Source organism: Stegodyphus dumicola, chromosome 6 (genome assembly GCF_044657685.1).
Source record: "Stegodyphus dumicola isolate Sdum_Otavi_A_Nest chromosome 6, ASM4465768v1".
Lineage (NCBI taxonomy): Eukaryota > Metazoa > Arthropoda > Arachnida > Araneae > Eresidae > Stegodyphus > Stegodyphus dumicola.
This window is the reverse complement of record NC_140773.1, coordinates 97,709,929-97,731,887: the sequence shown is the minus strand read 5'-3', so window position 1 is coordinate 97,731,887 and position 21,959 is coordinate 97,709,929. Positions and strand designations below refer to the sequence as shown.

Sequence of the window (21,959 nt, the reverse complement as noted above, 5' to 3'; positions counted from 1 at the left end):
ACTCTTTCCTCTTGTTGTTTCTTGTTACACGAACTTAAACGATTATTCGCTAACTAGTTCTTAAGATTCGTCACTTTCTACAGCAACTGAGAAATACACTAATGAGAATCTTACAATTTTATAAAATATATTCCTCCTAACTTTTTCCTGAAACTGAATTCATACATCTTGATCGTGTAACAGTCTAGATTTTCCTTAATTGTAAACCAAAGAGAAATGTAATCAAATATATAACAAATTTTGAAAAGTAAAATATGCAAATTCATTAAAACAAATTGAGTCAGTGCTTACCTATGATTATATAAAATTAATACAGTAATGAACTATTAAGTTGCTTAGCCATTTTATGTTTTGAAAGAGTATGATACAGTTTCAGATATTTTATATGTTAATATCTTTTCTTCCATGAAGATCCTCTTGCATGCTTTGCCATTATTATTTAGCCAATTACCAAATAAACCAGTTTTTCAATCAAAATGTTCAGGTTTCGGTAATGGATGTTATAGTGTCAATTAACTTGACTAATTAATTAGAATCCATTCTTAAATATGTAAGAATTCCTCTACTAAAAATACAGTGTTTGAATATCATGAATAATTAAAATAATAAATTTACGCTTTGGTAATTCTTCGCTAAATATATGAATTTTCTTATCAAGTGTTTCATATATTTCCTAGAGTACGAACGAAATTTGTTAAAACGTCGAAGAAGCGATAGAAAAGGGAATCATTTCATTAAGTTTTATCTCATGAATTCTAGCTTGCATAATTTTAATCATTTTATTACGTTAAACGTACATGGTAGGAGGTTTATATTTTTATTTACACTTAAGCCATACAGTAATTCTTTTTCCATACCCTTATTTTAAAGTCTGAAAGTTTAAGGAACTGAAACTTTCCATTTTTACAGGATAAAAATTCATTCTATTTATTAGATTATATACATAACCATTCAAAAAATAAGAAGACTAACGTTTTCATACAGGCAACATGAACCGAAAAATAAAATAAATTTGTTGAACAAAGACTATACAATTTTTGTAAAAACAAAAGAAGAAAAACTAGCTCTGAATAGAACATCTAATCATGTATGCTTTCTGCTGTTAGCTTCTGTTGTTAATCATCTATAAAAACAATTAGTAAAATATATAAAATTGAAAGATCATTGCAATAATAGAACGCTGTTAATTCTTTTATGCGTTTCGAAAATTTATAGAACACATATTAACCAGTGCTAACAAGGCAAAACAATTACACGAGTAAGCATTCTTTTTTCACATAACGCGTTCCAAAGGAATGTAAATATGTAAAACATTTTTTACCTAAAGGAAGGCCTCTAGAATCCAGAAGAGAAATAACAACATGTGCATACATGTTGCCATTATTAACGGCGTACACAGAATAATCTTTCCATAAATTGCAGATAATTTTAGGTATTTCTACTTGTAAAGCAGTTTAGAAAAGCCATTCAAAAAATTATCTTATACCTATTCTGCAAGAAGTTGGCAGAGTTAGAAGAAATGTGTTGCGTGTAAAACGAATGCTTTTAAAATTAGCTTGTAAATGGTGTCGATTGAATTCAATATGCCAGAAACGTGTATGTTGTCTTATTGCATTTCAGTCAAGCTTCATGTTTCATCATTGTGCTAATGAATTAATCAACAGACATAAGTAAAAATTCATTGTTAAGTCAAATAAGAAATACAAAATCTTCACCATATGATAAGGAAATAAATTCGTGGCATATCTCTAATAACGAAGTGTTTGCAACAGTGTAAACAACAGTTCTGAAAGTCAGAAATAAAGGATATTTTCCGCTGTTATATTTCTTTATTTTCACTTAGGCGTGGCTAATTTGCCTAAGCGACATTACATGGTCCGTGTGCTTTAGCTTATTTAAGTAACTGCTTTCCAATAAGAAGGATTTTTTAATCTCTTTTTTAATGACATCCTTCTTTATCCATTTCGTTGCAGGATAGCTTGAGAGAAGTTAAGCTTTTGCAATTTGAAATATTTATAGGATAGAATTGTACTGCAGTTATGAAATTTTAAAGCAAAATATTCTCAGTTCGTAACTTAAAGAAGAACATCCATTAAATATTAGTCACTTCATCTGATAAGCTCAATTAAGTGCATTAAACTAATAAAATAACTGGATGTATATGAATGGAATGTAGTTTCTTTCATAGGACCTTTCATTATTGTCTAAAGAGAACATTCTACATGAAATGCTAGTTTAGTTTAAACACCAAACTATTCTACTTTGAGGCAATTACTTCAATTACCCAAAGCTGCAAAGTCATCCAATGAGGCCAAAATATGATAGTTACATATTCTAATAATCAGAGCAAAACAAGATAAATAATAAATAGAAGGAGTAAAATTAGTATTGAAGTTTCAATACAAAAGCAGCTACTTAAGGTATAACTACCGAAGTCATGCAAGCATAATTAATGTTCTATACAAAATTTAAAAGTGTTGAAAGCTATTTTATATGCTTTAAAATTGCTGTGATTCTCAGATGCTCATGAACTGATGAAGCCTTGTAGTTTTTAAACTGTTAACGAAATAGTATCGAGAAAAAATATTTCTTCCCTTTGAATTTAAAATTTTTTACTCATAAATGGAATAATATTATCATGACAAAAAAAAAGTAAAAATGAAGACCTGCCTTTGATTAAATATCCCTCCAAAAATATTTTTATGTAAAATTTAGCTGAAGTTATTTATCAAAAAACGTAGCTGAAAATTATAATAAGATTTAACAGTCCATTTTCATTTATAATGCCATTTTGTTATTTTATTATTTTTACACAAAACTCATAGAAATGTTTGCTGATGTATTATTGTTATGAAGAAAATGGAATAACATTATTGCCCAAGCATTCAAAATATCAGTGAGTTATAACCATATTTGCATTTTAAAATGCAAAGAAAAATTTCTCAGATTGTTCGCTTTCCTTCGAAATGTATCGCAAGGAAAATATATTAAACTTCAACGACATATCATTCCACTTCAGAATACGGAATACCCAGCAGATAGAGAACTCCTTAAAAGTTGATCCCGATTGTTAGCTCTCTCGTATCTCGTCAAAATGAACAGTATAAGTCTGTCTGATTTAGTTTCTCTTCATGTGCATCTAGTAGTGCTTTCCGATGATGCCGTATGCTTGCATATTCCATGGCTTAATGCTGTAGCTCTCGTTTCACAAACCAACTTTTCTTCTTTTCTTCTGATTCTCTTGACAAAAAGGAGGATGGCTTTCCTGACGTACGTGATGGGCAGTGGGATTGTTAAAGGATAAGAAGGGCAATGCTGTCTTTTATTCGGATTTTTTATCCTGCCATTTTATTCATTCTGGATTTCTCGAGGAGATGCCAAATAAGAAAGGACTAGTTGAAGTCAGACTAATGTCTTGTTAAATTGATAGTATTATATCGAACGTGAATCGTAAAAATATCTTAAACTACAAGTTTACGAAATACATCCCTAGTAAGCTAGAAACGTAGATAATAGTAAAGACACAGGAGTTAAATATGCAAATATTAGAATACAAAAAATAATTCTCGGAATGAAATTTTTCATACAGTACTGCATCTTAGAAGATAGAGTTAATCTATATCCTGAAAAATTATTTTCTGATTTTTAAGGAGGTAATTTTGATTTAAGTTATTATCCATTTAATGATTCATAAAAAGAATCAAAGAGTGAACAAAAGTAGCCAATTTAAATTGTCATTCCTGTCACGCACCAAGAAATATTGTTTTTGCAAATACTTTGGAATATATCTTAGAATATGGATTACTAAGATTTAGTAAATATGTGTGTTATTTCAAAATGTGCTCTTCGTGGTAAGGAAGAAGCAGAACAAAGATCATAGGTAAGAACAGATGCATAAGCATACATAATTAAAGTTCAATCTTGTATGTTTTCTGAAACATTTCTATATTTTGAAAGTTCAAAGCGTAATATGTATTATTGCTTATGAATGAGAATTCTGCGATCCCTTCTGCGAAACAAAATATTCACCAAAGTCAGTTTTTATTCATACTAGCTGACGTTTTAAAAAATCCTAAAGACGGTCTTACAATAATCAAACATGTAAAACTAAGCACACGTCAGGAAAGTAACAAGAGTAATCATGATTGTAAAATTCATAAATTTTGCTGTAAATATTAATTAACTGCATCGGATTTAAAGAATATGCATTCGAATCTAAGAACTGTAAAACAAAACGTTGATTTGTTTAACTTTTCATACTATAATGATTGTGTGATACGGCATTCCAGGCATACATGGGGAAATCACGTTCGAAGAAAATTGATCTCTGTTGTTAAGTAGGAACTTTTAGAAGATAGTTGCTTTTAAATCTTTGTCTTCAATCGTTAATTTTGCCTCTAAGGAAATCTCCAGTTCGAGTTCCAGTAAAGCTGACATTTATATGTTAAAAGACAGTTTTAGCTGAGTTTAAAACAATAGCGTGATTAAGGTTGATTCATTTTTACAAGTTTCACCATTTCAAACTTCAGTCTGACATCATCCATTCCCAGTGTAAGTAAAGAAAACAGTACACACTTTTCTTGTTAGAGTTTAGCCGGGTGGTAAGTAATTTACGGAAAAAAATAAATGTTATACGTATATTTTTTGGTTCTTATAAAACATAAATTTATTAATATTTTCCTCTTTTGAAATATAACGTCTTAGGATCCTGGATAAATTTTGAGACTTTAAATGGTAGATTCAGCGCGCGCTTATATACGAAATAAAAGGCAAATCCAATGTGATTTGCTTCCATCAATAATTTTTTGTAGTTTTGTTTTTTAAATATCACGAATTTCTTGTTTTATTAACAGTTTTCTCTCAATTAATCAGGATCCTATTTATATGATACTACAAACTGAAGTTGTAAAAGACTTTATTAAATTAGAAATAATCTGAGAAAGAAAACATGCATGGAGTTTCAAAAAGTGTTTTATAAAATGACATACAAAAATGAACGTTTTAGTTAAATGGTGAAAATATAAATTATAAAAGGCTAAAAGTGTAAAGGCTTCTCCTCAAAATAATGTACTCCTTTTAATTGCAATAAATTTTGATCAATACCCTCATTTAACTGAAAAATGAGACAGACATATGATTAAGTTATTTCTCTGGTATAGAAGAATTAATGCTTGACTGAGAATTATGGAAGTAATTATGCAAAGCTCAATACTTACCCGAAGTTTGTAGCAACACAAAGAGGAGTAATTAGGATCATTCTAAATATTGGCAGTACATTATCTAGGAATTCGAGCGATTTTAGGCAGTCATTTCTATTGGAAAAATCTCAGGTTTATAAAATAGTTTGCCACAAATCATTATGTCTCGTTTTTAGTTATAAAAATTTGATTCAATAACTATAAAATTTAAAATCCAAATTTTAGAGGAGAAACGAATTTGTTGCATCAGTTAAACAAATTATTAAAAAAAAATTAATCATTTGCAAACATAAGAAAGATTTGACATCGTGGATAAGAAAATTCCGTATAAAAAGTGACTTTTTATATGTATTTTCTGTGAAATGAAATTCGTAATTTTTACGGAACTCATTTTTCTTAAATTAGGTAAACGTAAAATGTCTAGTGCGTTTTTTACTGCACAACTGACTGAGATATGCTCAAAAATATTTTAAGCAAAAGTAAAGGGATTAGTTGCAAACTTAATCAGGAACGTTTTTTAGAGTTTCTATTTACATTCGTTTTCATATATACTGCATGTGAATCAGTAAACGTTAAGAATAATACATCAATAAACGCGTTCTTGAAAAATATCTTCAAATTTAAGTTAAGATATAAATCCTTTTAATTATTTAATTTGTTGCGTTGGAAATTTTGCTCATTAAATTTTTGCTTTAGGAAGCCCATGTAAAATATGTTATTTTTACAGAACTCTTTCACAGGCAGTGTTGAAATTATTTTATTGAAATTCTACACATCTGTTTAATAAATATGCTTGAATATCTTATTATTAAAGTAGTTTATAATTGTTAAAGTTATACGCACACAGACATATATGTGTGTGTGTATGAATAATAATAAATTAATTTTTTGTTATTTATTTACGGCACTTAATCAACCCTATATTTGAAAGTATTTTATTCAAATTATGCACGTTAATTGAGGAAACAATGAATTTTGAAGTATACGTCAAGTATTAATGCTTAAAGAGTAACGTTTCCAGTCGCACTTTTTCGAATAACCGGTTTCACAATCAAATTCGGTTAGTCTACTTAGATTCTTGTTGAATCCAGATGCTTGCTTTAATAATTGTTAAATGAATCGATGTAAATTACAGTAAATTACAATGGTAAAAAATCCCTTTTTATGGTTACAAAATATCTGTATCGTTTTGATTATATGTTATGTAAAATTTTCGTGTTAAAATATTTAATAAGTAAGAAAGAACATATATCTGCTGCCTTTTCTTCTTTAAAATGGTTAAGGTATAGGGTACGGCTGCAGAAACATTTTATTTCTTCTTTTAACATTGTACCTCCACTCACAGCTGGAATTGTTGTTAGAAAATGCTACATTTCTCTTGTCGAAAAGAGCAATAAAAGAGCTTTCTGCAGTGATTCGCTATTAGTGTCCCAACCAGCACTATAGCAAAGTTTCTTGACGATTGTTCAGCTAGTTCTTCTAAAGAAAGCTCTTCACTACCGTTCTCAAGATGATCATTTATGACTCCAAATACTTCTTATTTTCATTTCAGACGTAGTTTAATCACTTAGTTTTATACTTTTACTACCATACATCAGGACCATCTGTGTCTGCGAAGCTGAAGAGTAACATATCTGTAATTTAGCGGTAATAGCATTAGCCAGTTTTGGGTTTCTTGTTCTTTTTGCTTATAAAAACTCAATATATGTTTTTAAAAATTAAACAGTTTTAGTATTAAAAATGAATAAACTTAAATTTGATGATATACAATAGTTCCCCCGTATTAGAAGCAATACGTTGTAAGCTTTACTCCGGATATTTGAAACCACGAATAATAAAAAAAGTTATTTATAATGTAGTATTCACTTAATATACGTAAATGTAGTAATATGCTGTTAACCACAAAATAAGAAATCATCAACATAATTTAGTGGGTTGCGCGCTGGATTATAGACTGAAAGTGCACTATGTTTTATATATATGAAAGTAAGGGATTCTGCCATTTTAGCCAAATCCTGAGAAGATACCAAAGGATTCGAAAAATATTGAGCCTGTTTTAAACATAATCATGTTAAAAAAAGAAAAAAAGCACTTGCACATTTACTGCATACTTTCAAGAAACGTAAAATGATCCTATTCAGACAGTTCCATTAAAGCACAAATAAAGAAGTTCTTAATTCCAAATTTTGCGTGCGCATTCATGCTCGAGATTTAAACTATCGGGGAAAGGCTATATTGGGCACATTTTAGACAGCTATATTTCGCTTCATTCCGATATGCACTCTTTGGTGCACGTGCATAAAACTGTAATATATATATATATTTATATTTTATATAAGCGACTAAAGTATGTGTCGCCGATAGTTTATTGTTACCACACTGAAAAATGAGCGCGGAAATTAATGTTTCCGCAGTTTTTAATTAATATTTCGACCGATTAAGGACGTACGAAGAGGAGAACGGTATCGATGGGTTCGGAGATTTTTTTGGAATCCGAGGATATGCGTCTCGAATTTCAACTCGATGCCGTTCCGTAGATATTCGAGAAAAAGGAATTTTCCACGTAGCCAAATCCTTCTAATAGGGAAAACCCAGAAAAGAAAGTGGAAAACGTAGGTCAAAATTAGTTTTTAATTAATATCTAGGCTAATTACAGTCCCAAGAAGACGCGAATGGTCAAAATGGCGTGCCACGGACCTGCAGAATCCAACGATGTGCTTCGCTAAGCCCGGGAGCCAGCCGTTTCGGAGGAGATGATGTTACTTCACCCCATATATATATGCAGCTTAAGTGTCTGTTTGTTGCCGATAGTTTATTGGTTGCTTGCCTAACTGTACTAGCCAATGGAGTGAAGTTGCCACGGCACAGGGTTGACGTTTCAATTGAGACGTAGAAAATTTCCTGTAAAACTTGCCTTTTGCTTATGATCATCAATAAGTCTCAGGGCCAAACGCTTAAGCGTGTTGGCATTTTTTTACCTGAGCCTGCATTTGGACACAGTCAACTTTATGTTGCCTGTTCAAGAGTTCGTGAAAGAACGGACGTAAAACTAAAAATAATTGATGGTCCTTTGCAAAGCGAGCTTAAAAATGATGGAAAGATCCATACAAGAAATGTTGTGTACAAAGAGTTCATTGACATGTGAATTAACATTTCATTACTTAAATCACCTGTATTTATTGAGCTAGCGGTGGCTCTTAAGAAATGTACCGCCAGTGGTTTCCTTCATTGCACTCTACTTTAAGCAATTAAGCAAGTAGAAGGGGGAAACCCCGTGGGGCAGTAAGCAAAGGGCGTCCTCGCCGTCTGCCATGGGCAATTCAGTTTGAATTAAAAGACACCTTTGCTCAAATTAATTTAATTACAATTTATAATATCTAGAACAGCGGTCATTTCGTATAGCCCGGTGGCCAATTGGACTGTAATATATGTATATATATGTTATATATATATGTAAGATAAAAATATATGAATCAGAATTATAATATAACTATAAACATTAATTATTCCTCTCTATTCTAAAATCGTAATAACGTCTCTGCATTGCGTCATTTTTAAACCACTCTATGGCTCGCGCAGCTCTGATGACGTAATAATTGGGAACAGAAACTGCCTTTGTAAACCAAAACTTTTCTCTTCACCGTGCTTCCATCTTTCATAACTACACATTTCAGCTTTTGCTCTCTACTGTGCTAAGATGTAATTGCGCTGTCTTGCTTTCTATCTCAACAATATCAAAGATGTAAATCTTCTGTAGAAAGGCACGACTAGAGTGCCAAGTGATTGTGGCCACGAATATCAATTGCAAATAAAAATGGAATTAAAACTGCCTCGACTGCCAAGTTCTTTAGATATTACCAAGTTAGCATTATTAGCATACTACGCAATCAAAATCTTCTTCAATATGGGTCTAATTACGCATCTACAGTGTTCCGTCTTTTCCTTTGTTTTTATTATGACAATTAAGCCGGTAGGATAGTTTCCTGCAGCCTGAAACCTCAATCGAAAATTTAGTTCAGCTCTTCAAATCATCGTTTTGTGATAAATCCAAGATAATGTGAAAGAAGTGAAGCATCAAATTTGTTTTTTCAGTGTTTATAAAAAATAACAGATCATTCCTCTGCTGTGGTGTTTTGCCAAGTGCTTCAAAAAATAATCATGCGTAGTGTTTACAGATTGAAAGTAATCTCTCGATAAATTGAGGAGTTCGAATACCTAGTGAAAAGGAAATCATCAGTGAATTACCGTTTAGGAATTAAGCATTACAGCGGGTTCAAGGTCGATCTGAGTTAGTGTTTGCAAGTATGTGCGACAGAAAATTATTTGCACTTCCGCTCTTTCAACAGCTCAAAAATTACTTCATTCGTGTGAATCTAGCTCAGGAACTAAATTATTTAATATGCTGCGAATTCTATAGTTTTCATTTCAACTTTGGTTAAAATTTCTGCAATTTATTTCGAGAAAATCTGAAATTCTTGTTCATTAATTTTTCTGATTTTTCATAATTATGTGTGAGCAAATTAAGTAACGAATTTTAAGCTATTTAAATTATTCATAGGGAAGAATATTAAGATAAGTTTGTATGTTTCTGAAATTTCGTTGAGAATTTTGAAAACGAATTTTATAATTATTCTAAAAATGAAGTAGGTGTAAAAAATAAGTGAAATTATTACATATACGTAATATGAAATTATGGTAAATGCATGTTAAATTTATGGGTGATTGTATGTTAAGTATAGTGTATGTTGAGGGAGTACTGGGTTCCTAACCAGAGGCCTGTATTTACCTCTGTACAGTTGTTTCCTTCACCCTCTTCAAGTAAGATAATGTTGGAGGCTCTCATTTTATGAGCGTGTGTAATTTTTTTATATTATTATTATATTTTTTATATTGAAATGTATTAGTGTAGTTCTCAAAGGCCAGTAACCTTAATGCGAGGAACGGAGGCCTTTTCAAGTAACTGCCTAGGCACCCTGGGCCACCAGTGCAGAGAACACACTGGTTAGCTGAAGAGGACAGCCCTATTGATAGATATGTTTGTTTAGAAGTATTGCGAGGCTTCCAGTTTGGTAAAATCAGGAATTGTAAATGAAAGATGATAAAGGTGAAACCATAAATTCTGAAAATCTTAATCCTATTATTTATAATGTTAAATTATAATTTATCAATATGAAAATTAATACCATAAATATTTATGTGCATTTAATTATAAGTAATGATTATGTAAAAGTTTATTTTGTAATATTCTGTGATAATAAGAACCTTCCCTGAAGAATTATGATTATGTGAACTCTCAAACTAAAATACTTTTGGACTGAAATGCTGAAAAATTCAATAGGTCTCTAAAAATTAAAAAAATATTTAAAAAAATTGATATTTATAAATTATACTTAAAAGAACTACAATTTTATGATTTTTTTTTTTTTTTTTTTTTTTTACATTTGCTAGTGCTTTAATTCTTTCTCTTTAAAGAGGCTTCTCTGTCGCTACGCCTTTTTCTTTTTGAAGGAGGGAATATTTAAGATAAAAATATATGAATCAGAATTATAATATAACTGTAAACATTAATTATTCCTCTCTATTCTAAAATCGTAATAACGTCTCTGCATTGCGTCATTTCTAGCTCACTCTATGGCCCGCGCAGCTCTGATGACGTAATAATTGGGAACAGAAACTGCCTTTATAAACCAAAACTTTTCTTTTCGCCGTGCTTCCATCTTTCATAACTACGCATTTCAGCTTTTGCTCTCTACTGTGCTAAGATGTAATTGCGCTGTCTTGCTTCTATCTCAACAATATCAAAGATGTAAATCTTCTGTGGAAAGGCACGACTAGAGTGCCAAGTGATTGTGGCCACGAATATCAGATGCAAATAAAAATGGAATAAAAACTGTCTCGACTGCTAAGTTCTTTAGATATTACCAAGTTAGCATTATTAGCATACTACGCAATCAAAATCTTCTTCAATATGGGTCTAATCACGCATCTACAGTGTTCCGACGTTTCCTTGTGCTTTTTAATATTATTATATTACATATACTTTTAATATATATATATTACTTTTTAATATATATATATTCAAGAAAATTTTTTAAAATCTAGTAACATATTTAACGTTTCACCTTTAGTCGAAAAGAGGTTTTACAAGTGTACATTTCCTTAAAGATATATACTACATTAATGATAATTTTTCTATTATTTAAGCCTTAAATTTAATTCCAAATTACTTTTAAATAATAAATGTGTTAAAATAAATAATTTATACAATAAATTTGTCTATTTACTATCCAAAATGAATGATGATTTAAAACAAACAATGAAGATATTTGGTTTGTTTTGGTAGATTAGAGCAATGCAAATGAAGGCTATCTGTCTAAGGGAATAGATGTCTTCGCAGAGGACTTTCCAAGGAAAAGTGGCTCGTATAGACGTTACGCATGGGGCAAACGACGAAGACACCCATGAAACCAGACCGTCGTCTAGGATCGAGCTCGGGTTAGAATACCAGTGTTCAGCGATTATACTGTTCGGCCGCTGGTGGGTCGTGGAGATATTTGATCGCCTCTTCTAAATATACATCACCCTACGTATCAAGAATTTGCCTGAAAAATTCTATAGAGACATATTTACAAGAATTTGAATGTGAATGATTACACTAATACAATTTAAATAGAATAATATCTAAGGCTGAATGTTTTTGACATTGTCAAATTATCAACGAAAAACAAAGTATTCAATATAGAGATCAAATAGAATAAAAAGGTAGATTTTTCTGATGTATCAATGTGTAAAAAATTAAGGCCTGTAATGAGCAAAAGGAAGAAATTATCAAAAATGATTAAAAGTTGAAAGTCACGGTAGCAAAACTGCTGGTGAAATATTTAAGGATAAATTATCTAATTAAATAACTGCGTTGCTGCCGCAATAACCTGAATGAAATAATATTGCGATAATATTCTTGTGTGCCTTAATAACCTAAGATTAAGTAAAAGGAACGTTGACTTACCTATGTATAGTACCAAAATGCACTCAGCACATATTTTACCTGTGAAACTCGTATTTGCTTCAACCCTAGAACTGTAGTAGAGTAGAGACATTAGGTATTCTTTTTAAAGCAGGAGAGATGAAAAATGAGCAATGCCCTAGCCGGGACTCAAACCACAGATCTCTCGAATACGCGTCGAGCGTGCTGAACACGAATGTATGCTAAGAAGGCGGGAGAAATACCTTATAGTATAAATAATGATAAATATTTGGTCACAACAAACCTACGTAACTGCGGTTATAATCACTTTTGTAAATTCACTCTAGAGCTTAATAAAAAGTAAAATCTTTCGAAAATCACTTGTTAAATTTTGAAGCCTTGCTAGCGGAGAATATAGGACATGGTCGGAATGAAAAATGTCCGGCTATTTTCACAGAATTACCATGCTCGTTCACTGGTATGAAGGATAATAATCATATGAAGAAGCGTGAGGAATTGTCGGCATACATGGCCGACCGAAATGTCTTGGAAAAAAAATTACCCAAAGTGTCTTGCAGCCACCATTCACGCTTTCATAGAACACACACTTTATTAACGTGAAGCGAGGGAGAAAAAAGGGTGAGCGAACTTCGAACCGGTCTATTTAGTGTATCTTTAGCCAACGTCTTTTGTCATAGTTAAAATGCAATTCTGTGGGAAAACGTGAGGGCTTTCCATCACACAATAGAATTCTATCAAAAATGCTAGGAATGGGATGGTAATGATAATATTCTGACAATTCTTCTTATTATTTTCATAAGTTTCACTTCGCTTTTTTATTCTTGAGTATCCGTTCTTCTAATTTTTAATTTAAAAATCATATAGTTCCATTTTGCACTTTTTATTATTTTAATTTAGATTAATCATAAGTTTGTGTTTCGTAGATTTTTATACAATTTGGCAAGGTTATGTTTTAAGTAAAACATAAATTAACATGTACCTCTCTGGTAACAAATAAGAAATAAAAGTTGCAATTCACCATTTTATATCTAATATTATTTATCACTTATAATGAATACAATTATATATGTGTATAATGAAACACAAGACTATATTTTTAAAATATCTGATTGGGAAAATGTCTTCTGTGAGAAGATCAAATGCGCTTTGAGATAAATATACCTGATCTCTTTTCTTAAAAGAGGATAATTTTCAGTTTATCCAAAGGTATTTATCTACTTTTGATTTAAAAATAGCATGTGCTATAAAGAAAAGGAATTTCAATAACTATCTTAAAAATGTCTTAAAATAGCCGGTTTATAACACAGAAAAATTTAAATTATGAAACGTTTACAACTATCCTTAACTTGACAATAGCTTTGATGGGTGGAAACGTGATTTTAAACGTGATGTTTTCATGATTTTTTTTAAAAGTATATTTTCAGACGTTTAAAATATTTTAGTAAAAAAAATCCCCTAAAGGATAAACATATGTTTTGTTTTCGATTTCTCTCTTTAATGCACTGACATGCTATATAAATATTATCTGTAAAATAAACTGCACCTGTGAATGCGCTCCATGATGATGTAAGAGAAACTGCCATTTAGTTTACTCAAGTAATAATATATTCAGTTTTCAAGAAAGTGAGACAAACGTCTCGTGCATTTGCATGGTGGAAATACGGCTATTGCTGTAAATCCTACTTTACGTCTCCAAAGTAAAGAACGCACTAAAATCGCATTCTACCAAAGCCCAATTCACCAAACTAAATCCCACAAATTTCACATTAGAAAAAAACCGATCTTTTTCTCCAGTATGCTATCACAGAATTCCCTAAGCTCAGTGTATTTATAAGAACTATCCTTTTCTGTGTTTTATTCCCCTTTTTTATGTACGTAAAAGGGAGACGTCTCAGTGTCCCATAAAAACCTCCCTCCGCTGACGTATAGTGAGGATATCAGGTGAAATGCGAGCTGGGCTGTGCTCAGAATAGTGAAAAGAGGATCCCCCACCCCACGTTTTGAAGATGTTTGCCGAAAGGGGGTGGTCTTAAATTGAGATTCGCTCTGTTTAGATATTTTATGAAAAGTCGGGGTTGCTACCTCAATAGTAAAATGTGAAATTCTCATAAAAACAATATTAAATTGCTCTAAGTGTTTATAGTGTACTAAAAGTATGCTTATTTATACTCAAAGCCCTTAGGAAGCTGTTTTTTCATGACTAGATCGCAATTTATTTAAATTTTTGGATTAAAATGTTTCCTTACAGTACTTAATTAATTAATAAGTGGGTACTTTAATTTTAAAGTGAAGAACACGTATCATTAAATATAATTTAAATTAGTAACCTCTTCATGATGTAATTAATAAGATCTCTTTAGTAATTTAAACCCATATAGCCCAACAGTGTAAATCAAGGGAGAAAATGATCCATCTGCCCCAGGAGTATAACTATTTAGTAAAGCGAGAGAAGTTGTCCTCTCCCCTTAGACATTAGACTTCAAACTTGCCGCAGAAGATATATAACAAGACCCTCTCCTTTCAGAATGCTCCCAAAGAAATACTCGATTTTACTTTTCGAAGAAAAACAGAGAAATAGAGTTACATATCACAAGAAAAGGTAAAGAATATCTAAGCAGGCAAATTATTTGAATAACAGTAATAAATACAAGGGCTAGCAAAGAAAATGAAAAGTATCAAGAGACACGAAAACTGCCATTAGAAAAATATTTCATTAATTATAAACCTAGAGTAAATAACATTATAATAGTATTATAAATTAAATAATTAAAAAGAATATGAATTATACGTCTTATAATTTACATCTGCTTAAACTATTATTAATTTAACATTTTTCTTTGATCATATTACTAATAGTATTTGAACTAAACTGAACAATTTAATATAATCAAGTAGTGTATAAATGATTATTCGGAACCATGTATGTAAAAGTGTCATTTATTATTTAAAGTAATCATTGAATGTTTATATAAATTAGTAGTTAGGTATATTTGTTTCTATGAGCTACATGTATTACATGTTTAAAACGCATTTTCATTCCTTACTTTGTAAACTAAAGAAAAAATAAACAAGAGATTAGTTCACATTTTAAAAGTAGATTATAATTTACACTAATTTCTGAAACCAATTTTGGAATCTTAAAAAAGGCTAATATTGCTTCTAGGTTATGACATGCATGTGCAGTAGTAGTCATTTCATTAAAAAAATTCTTTTGTCAAAATAAACTACGAATGCGGTGAAGCGAAGTAATAATGTATCAATGCTTTAAATTCTGCTTACAGGACTCATAATATGCGGGCAGAAAATACATTTACTTATATTTTAGACCTAAACGAAGGCAAATCCATTCATTCACGGGAGTTTTAAGTAAAATATATCATCTGAGTTTATTTTAACCGAATTTCAGATGATGTATTTTTCTTGAAAGTACGCAATTTTAAAAAATCACTGTTTATTGATACCAGTGGCAAAATTTTAGATGGATCCCATTTGAAAACATAACATCTTTTTCAATGAACATTAACGAACTTAAAAGATTAACTTTATTAGATAGATTTCTATAAAGTGAAACAAGATAGATTTTATCAACACCTTACAGCACTTGAATAGGATGCATTTCAGAAAAACCGACCAGAGCCGGAGTGAGACGAATTCTGATACTCCCTTTTGGGTAAAATCGAAATTCCAGTCAAAGCTCTAAATAATACGAGTTCCTATATTTTAATTTAATATTTAATTTTTGGTTATTAATTTAATATAAAAATATTTCATTTGCTTAACATTTTTGTTGTATTTCATAATTATTTATTTATTATTTTATTCACTTATTTTTGCATGCGCTTCTCAGTTTAACGATAAACTTTAATAACGTGACACTTGACAAAAAAGAACATTCTTGATGCTCTTAAAAATCTTATGCATTCTATCATTTACCGTTTCTTTGAAAAAATGACGTCACGAAGATCTGCTACATAAGCGAGACGATGGCTAAAATTGCGAAGATCTATGTTCTGTGATCTACGTGTCTGGATTCTGGGGAATTAGCAGTCTCACCTCTGAGGATACCCTGTCCGATGCTCTTGTCAGTCAGTCCCAGAGTGAAATCTTGACGAATTCAGTTTCGAATTTTCTTGACGAATCTGCTTCTACATTCCCAGTTTCTATGACGCGAGGTCGATTATCATGGCCAGGTTTGCAAAGACTACTAGAAAATCCCCAGCTTGTATTTCTGGATTGTAGTTTGAAGACTCCATCAAGATTTCCAGCATCGACGAGTAACTCAAGTGCTTTACATCAAATATTCCATACATACAAAATGACTGAGTGAAGTAACAGTATATTGTACTCGTGTGCTACGACCACGGTCTCCGGTCATGGATACTAGATCGACTAAAGCACACACATTTCTCATTCTTATTTTATTACTTACTTTTTTTCATAATCTTCTTTGTACTATTCATATTTAAAAGCTTTCTAAAGTGTTCTAATTAACATTAAGTGCTTAATAAGAAAAAATAATGACTGCATACTTTTTTAACAATTCTTTGAAGGCTTCTAAGAACCTATTGATGAAATCTAGTTGAATATATGTATTTTCTAATATATTTAAAGTTGACGATTACTGCTCCTCAGCTTTGATTGCATGACATAAGCAATTTCATGCATATTAAGATCATTTTTTTTTTGTTTCATTATTTCCTCACGAGACGTATTAAACATATACTATATCTATTTACGATTATTATATGCATAAAAAGTTTTTTAAAAAATCTGATGTGTACATCATATGACTTCCTTGTACAAAATATTAAATTATATGCATTTTTTCCTGAATTTGATTTAAACTTATTGGATCGAATTAAATCTACTTCGTTGATAGCGCATAAACCACAATAGAATAAATGCACTCTTTAATATTAACTATATTTGTTTACCATAGCGACGCTCTGGAGCTAGGTTCATTTAACAGCGTTACATATGTCTATGCCTATGTCGTAACGCAATTAAGAGGCAATCGGCCTAGTACTGCCTTTACCAATATATTGTAAATAGGGTATCTTTAATGATAGTTGAATACAGTAAGATGGAACGTACTTTTTCCACCTAGTGCAGAGTCTCTAGAAGAGAAGTAAACGTGGCGCCATCTTTTGGCAACAATTATAGTGAGCGTGGCTGAAGACCGAACCCACGATGTGAAGATCTGCATCTTGAGGATTTCTGCCGCTCGGGTATGCTCGTCTTGAGAGAAGTTGCGAATTAATCTTGATCTGCAAAGTTCAAAATAATCTCGATGGCTTGAAAAGCTAAACAAAGTTTCTGCATATTTGATTTAGCTGATTTAATTCTCTGAGCTATTGTGGTTATTGATTTCATGAGATAAACAGCGTTACATTTCGGAGTGCACAAAATTTATATCATCTGAAGAATTATCTAATCGGTGCCACATGTTCTATTCAAATACTATAATAAATGTAAAACCATGTATGAAAGAAATTAAGCAAACAAGAAAAAAAAGAAAGAAAGAAACAGTTTTTCACAGACGATTCAGTATTTCTCATTCAACTAATTCAATTCTCACTTCGCTACAAGACAAAAATAAATAAAAACTCAAAATATCTATATTAAAAGTTACGACGTAAATCTTAAACACTTATTTCCTGGAATAAATTCAAGAATGTATTAAGTATGATTTAATTCGCAATAATAAAAAAAGGCGTTATTTTTGTTGTTGCGAAGCTTAGTTTCCCGAGATTTGTGCCAAGATTCAAATGTAAACAAACATGACCGCCTTAATACTTAGGCTTAGCCGCACTTAAGCAACTTTTAAATGGTTGATAACTCTACAAATATTGCATCAAGATTTACTAAAGTCATAAAAACCTTAACCTTAACGTAAGAAAAACATAATTCAATAATTTTGCGCAATTTACAAACATATAAGAGTAAAGAAACTGAGGTCACTGAGCCGGGTAACAGAGTGGATATATATATATATATACTTTCTTATTACTTATATACTTTTGGTATAGCCGATTGCAACCAAAATACGAGGTGCACATCTGCATGTTATAGCAGTCCTATATACAAAATTTCAACGCTCTAAGGCTACTCGTTTTTGAGTTATGCGAGATTTGTACGTACGCACAGAAGCCACGAAAAATTCTCTTTAGAATTCATTTTAAATCAGTTTTATAATGTTTTTTGGCGAAAACATTTATTCTGTCCTTACGTACAGATGTCACGCAAAACATCATTACATTGCATTCGATAGCGGTCAAAATGAATATTTTCGTTGAAATGTGATACCTGAAACTTTTCGCGATTACAATACTTCATTTTTACTTCGTACTAGGAAGTAAAAAGATTTTAATGTCGGATGGTAATTCTTTTATTTTCAAATTATTTTCGGTTACAAAACTTTTAATTAACAAGTTAAATTAACAATTTTCATAGCTTGATTCAAAATGACTTTCAGTTTTACAGGAACTGGTTTGGGTACTAAAAGTTCACGATGAATAGAGCAGTGAGTAAATTTAGTTTCAGGTGCGACTTTATTTGAGAAAAAACACGGTAATGATTTTTTCTTAAAACCCGAGCTCTTTCTCTGCATACAGCAATGCACTTATTCCAAGGAATATCATTCTCATACATAAAACTGTCAATTACTTTGCATGAAGAGATTAACAAAGTAAATACTTTTCGGCAATTCGTTTATATTCTTCGAAACCTGTGTAAACTAATAAATGAACAAAGTTCGTTATATCAGTATTTTCATCCAACTGTAATGAGAAATACTCGCTGCGTTTTATTTTTTGAATAAGTGTCCCTTTTATGGAATTTACGTATCATTTGATAATGGAAGATTTTAAAGTTCATTAGCCGCTTTTTTGTTGAATAATGCTAAAACGATACCTCTAGCTGCTGGCAATATAAGGTTTTTTCCAATATTGTGATCCTGCCCGGTCTTGGCAATTCTTGTGCTTACGGATTCCAAAGCATTTTCACTTAAAGTAACAAAGCCTTTCATTATTTGTTTACTATTTTTGAACTCCGATAATTTTCTCTTATCTTTCAGATTTATCCTTTAAATTGCCATGCTTTGATTCAGTATTTGTTTCAAGAAACGATGGTTTCATACTTTGATTGGATAGTAGTTCACAGCAAACAACACATTGAGGTTGAAGATCCATTTCATCTCCATTCCAAGTAAACCCAAATGATAAATAACTTTCATTATATTTTCTATAAACAAATTTTCTTTTCTTTCCAATATTCTTAGTGCTATAGGCTGTCCTGGACCTATCTGTGAATCAACACTTTTCCGTGACAATCTGTGAATCATCACTACCTGTCAATCATCACTTTTCGGCTTAGTCAATCCTTACCATTTTTCCGTTTTGAAAAATATGTTTTTTTTTTTTTAATTATTTCTCAAAAATATTTAAATGCACAATATAATACAATTTCTACAACAAAAGAAAAAAAAAACCGACTATAATCTCAAATCACGTAGAAAAGTAAGGAATACAAAGGAACAGGAAGACTAAATACCTGGTTGTTTCAGGGGGCTCATACGGGTTCAAATTCGAAGGGTGTTATGGGCTTAAACCCCATAACACCCTTCGAATATGTGACTGTTGCAAGAATTGGGATATTTTATTTATTTTAAAATCAATTACTTCCAACTTTTTACAGCTGACTACATAATATAGCTGCTTTGGAAACTAGTAACCAGAAAGTTTGTGTTGCCACAAATATTTTTGTAATTTAATCCGCTTTGTGACAAAATATTTTGTCACGTTTCCACCTTCCGCGCACGATATTTTAAAAATGGTTAATGGTACATACTTGAAATTGGATGGAATTCTTTATATGAGCTCTACCTTTTAACTGAACCAAAAATCTGATGAATGTTTTAATATTAAAAAAAAATTTGGACGGAAACATTACAAGTTTTTTTTAATAAAATACATTTTATAAACTCGACTCCAAATAGAATAAAAATTTAACATGAAATTCTTAGAATTTTTGGTTCACAGTACTTTCCAAATGTTATAAAAGTTAAGTATTAAATATGGAATTAAATTACGGAACAGAATGTTTTAAACACTGCGCGCAAGGTGGAAACATGACGAAAAATTTTGTCAAAGAGCGGATTAAATTATCAAAATATTTGTGGCAACACAAACTTTCTGATCACTATTTCAGAAAGCAGCTGTTTTATGTAGTCAGCTGTAAAAAGTTGGAAGTAATTGCTTTTAAAATAAATAAGCTATCCTAATTCTTACAACAGTCACATATTCAAAGATCTTATGTGTTTTAAGGTGTACGAGTCCCCTTAAGAGCCTGAAAATCGACGTAAAAAAATTACTCTAATTGAAAATAGAGCAATATGAGCCCGGAAATGGTGGCGGCATAAAGTGTACACATATTAATAAATCGATGAACTCTAAAAGAATTAATGAGATAATTATTATGTTTTTATAGGAACTTGCTTTGCTTTCCTGTTAAATACAACATCCATTTCTAGTTCTCCTTTTAGAAACATCATTTATGACAAATTTTGTTATGTCTATGGATAAAAGAACATTTGTGAAAATAAAAGCGGTTTATTTTGCTAAAGTCTATGAGCGGCTATTGACCTTGAGCAAAGCTCACGCCTCGTAAATTTAGGAGTGTCAGAGAAAAGAACTTAAACAGGATTTTTGGTTACTTAATTTTTGAATTTAATAGTTAAAACTACCTTGTTTCTTTACGTACCACTGGTTCAGAATCGCTGATCTGTACAATTACTATTGAAGATCACAAGATTAAATTCATATGAGAAAAAAATAAATGACATGAGAAAAACATTATATCATGCACTTGAGTAAAAATGCTTCCCAGCCGATATAGTGATTAGTGACCCTGACTACCCTAGCGATGGGCCCGGGTTCGAATCTCAAAGAATGCATGGTTGTTACTGTTCGTCTCTCCATAGGAGACAACCTACTAGGTGCTTCCATAATGAAATGGCCACGACTTACGGCTCTTGTAGTGGCGCAAGGCATGGCTGTTAAATAAAGCGCCCGGCCATTAAAAAATTTAATTAAGAAAATAAACTACTGTTTACATTCATTTATTAGCAAACAGTTTCAATCTCACGACAAGAAGTAAAGATGCTCATTTATCTTTAAATAGTATATATTATGCGTGTATGATTTTATAGGAATATCAGTTATGTAAGAAAGAAACCACAGGTACAGGTAAAAGTGTTTGGGAGCACCAAAACTTCATTAAATATTGCACGGGCACATGTATAGCTCCCAATCACTAACCGAATAGAGTAAAGAGGGAAGGATAATAAATTCTTCTTCTGTCCTTACCTCCATTCTCTATTCGGTTAGTAATACCTGTGCAATCTTTAATAAAGTTCTGGTGCTCCCAACACTTTTACCTGTACCTGTGGTTTCTCTTCTACATAACTGATATTCTTATAAAATCATACACGCATAATATACATGTGGAGGAAAACCACAGGAGAGCCATCTTACAAACAGTTAAGCCTTTTTCCTAGAAGTGAATTGGGATTGCAGTATGAATTCTAGTTTAAATTAATCATTGGCTGATGAACAAATGATATGTGATGTGTAATTACGACTTGCGATTATTAAAATTAAATTAACCTTTCAAGCTTTAGGTTCTTATGTATTTAAATGTAGGCTCCATTTTTACGTACATTAAACCGAATTTTGACATTCAAAATAAGTATCTTACTTAAGCATACTGCCGTGCAT

At 31.2% G+C, this 21,959-nt stretch overlaps 1 protein-coding gene across 4 annotated transcripts in view; it reads right to left on the bottom strand.

The window, feature by feature from the left end:
• Window positions 1-21,959, bottom strand: part of LOC118204165 (uncharacterized) — an 876,973-nt gene that overhangs the window by 105,798 nt on the left and 749,216 nt on the right. The gene's annotated exons all lie outside the window — the stretch shown is intronic.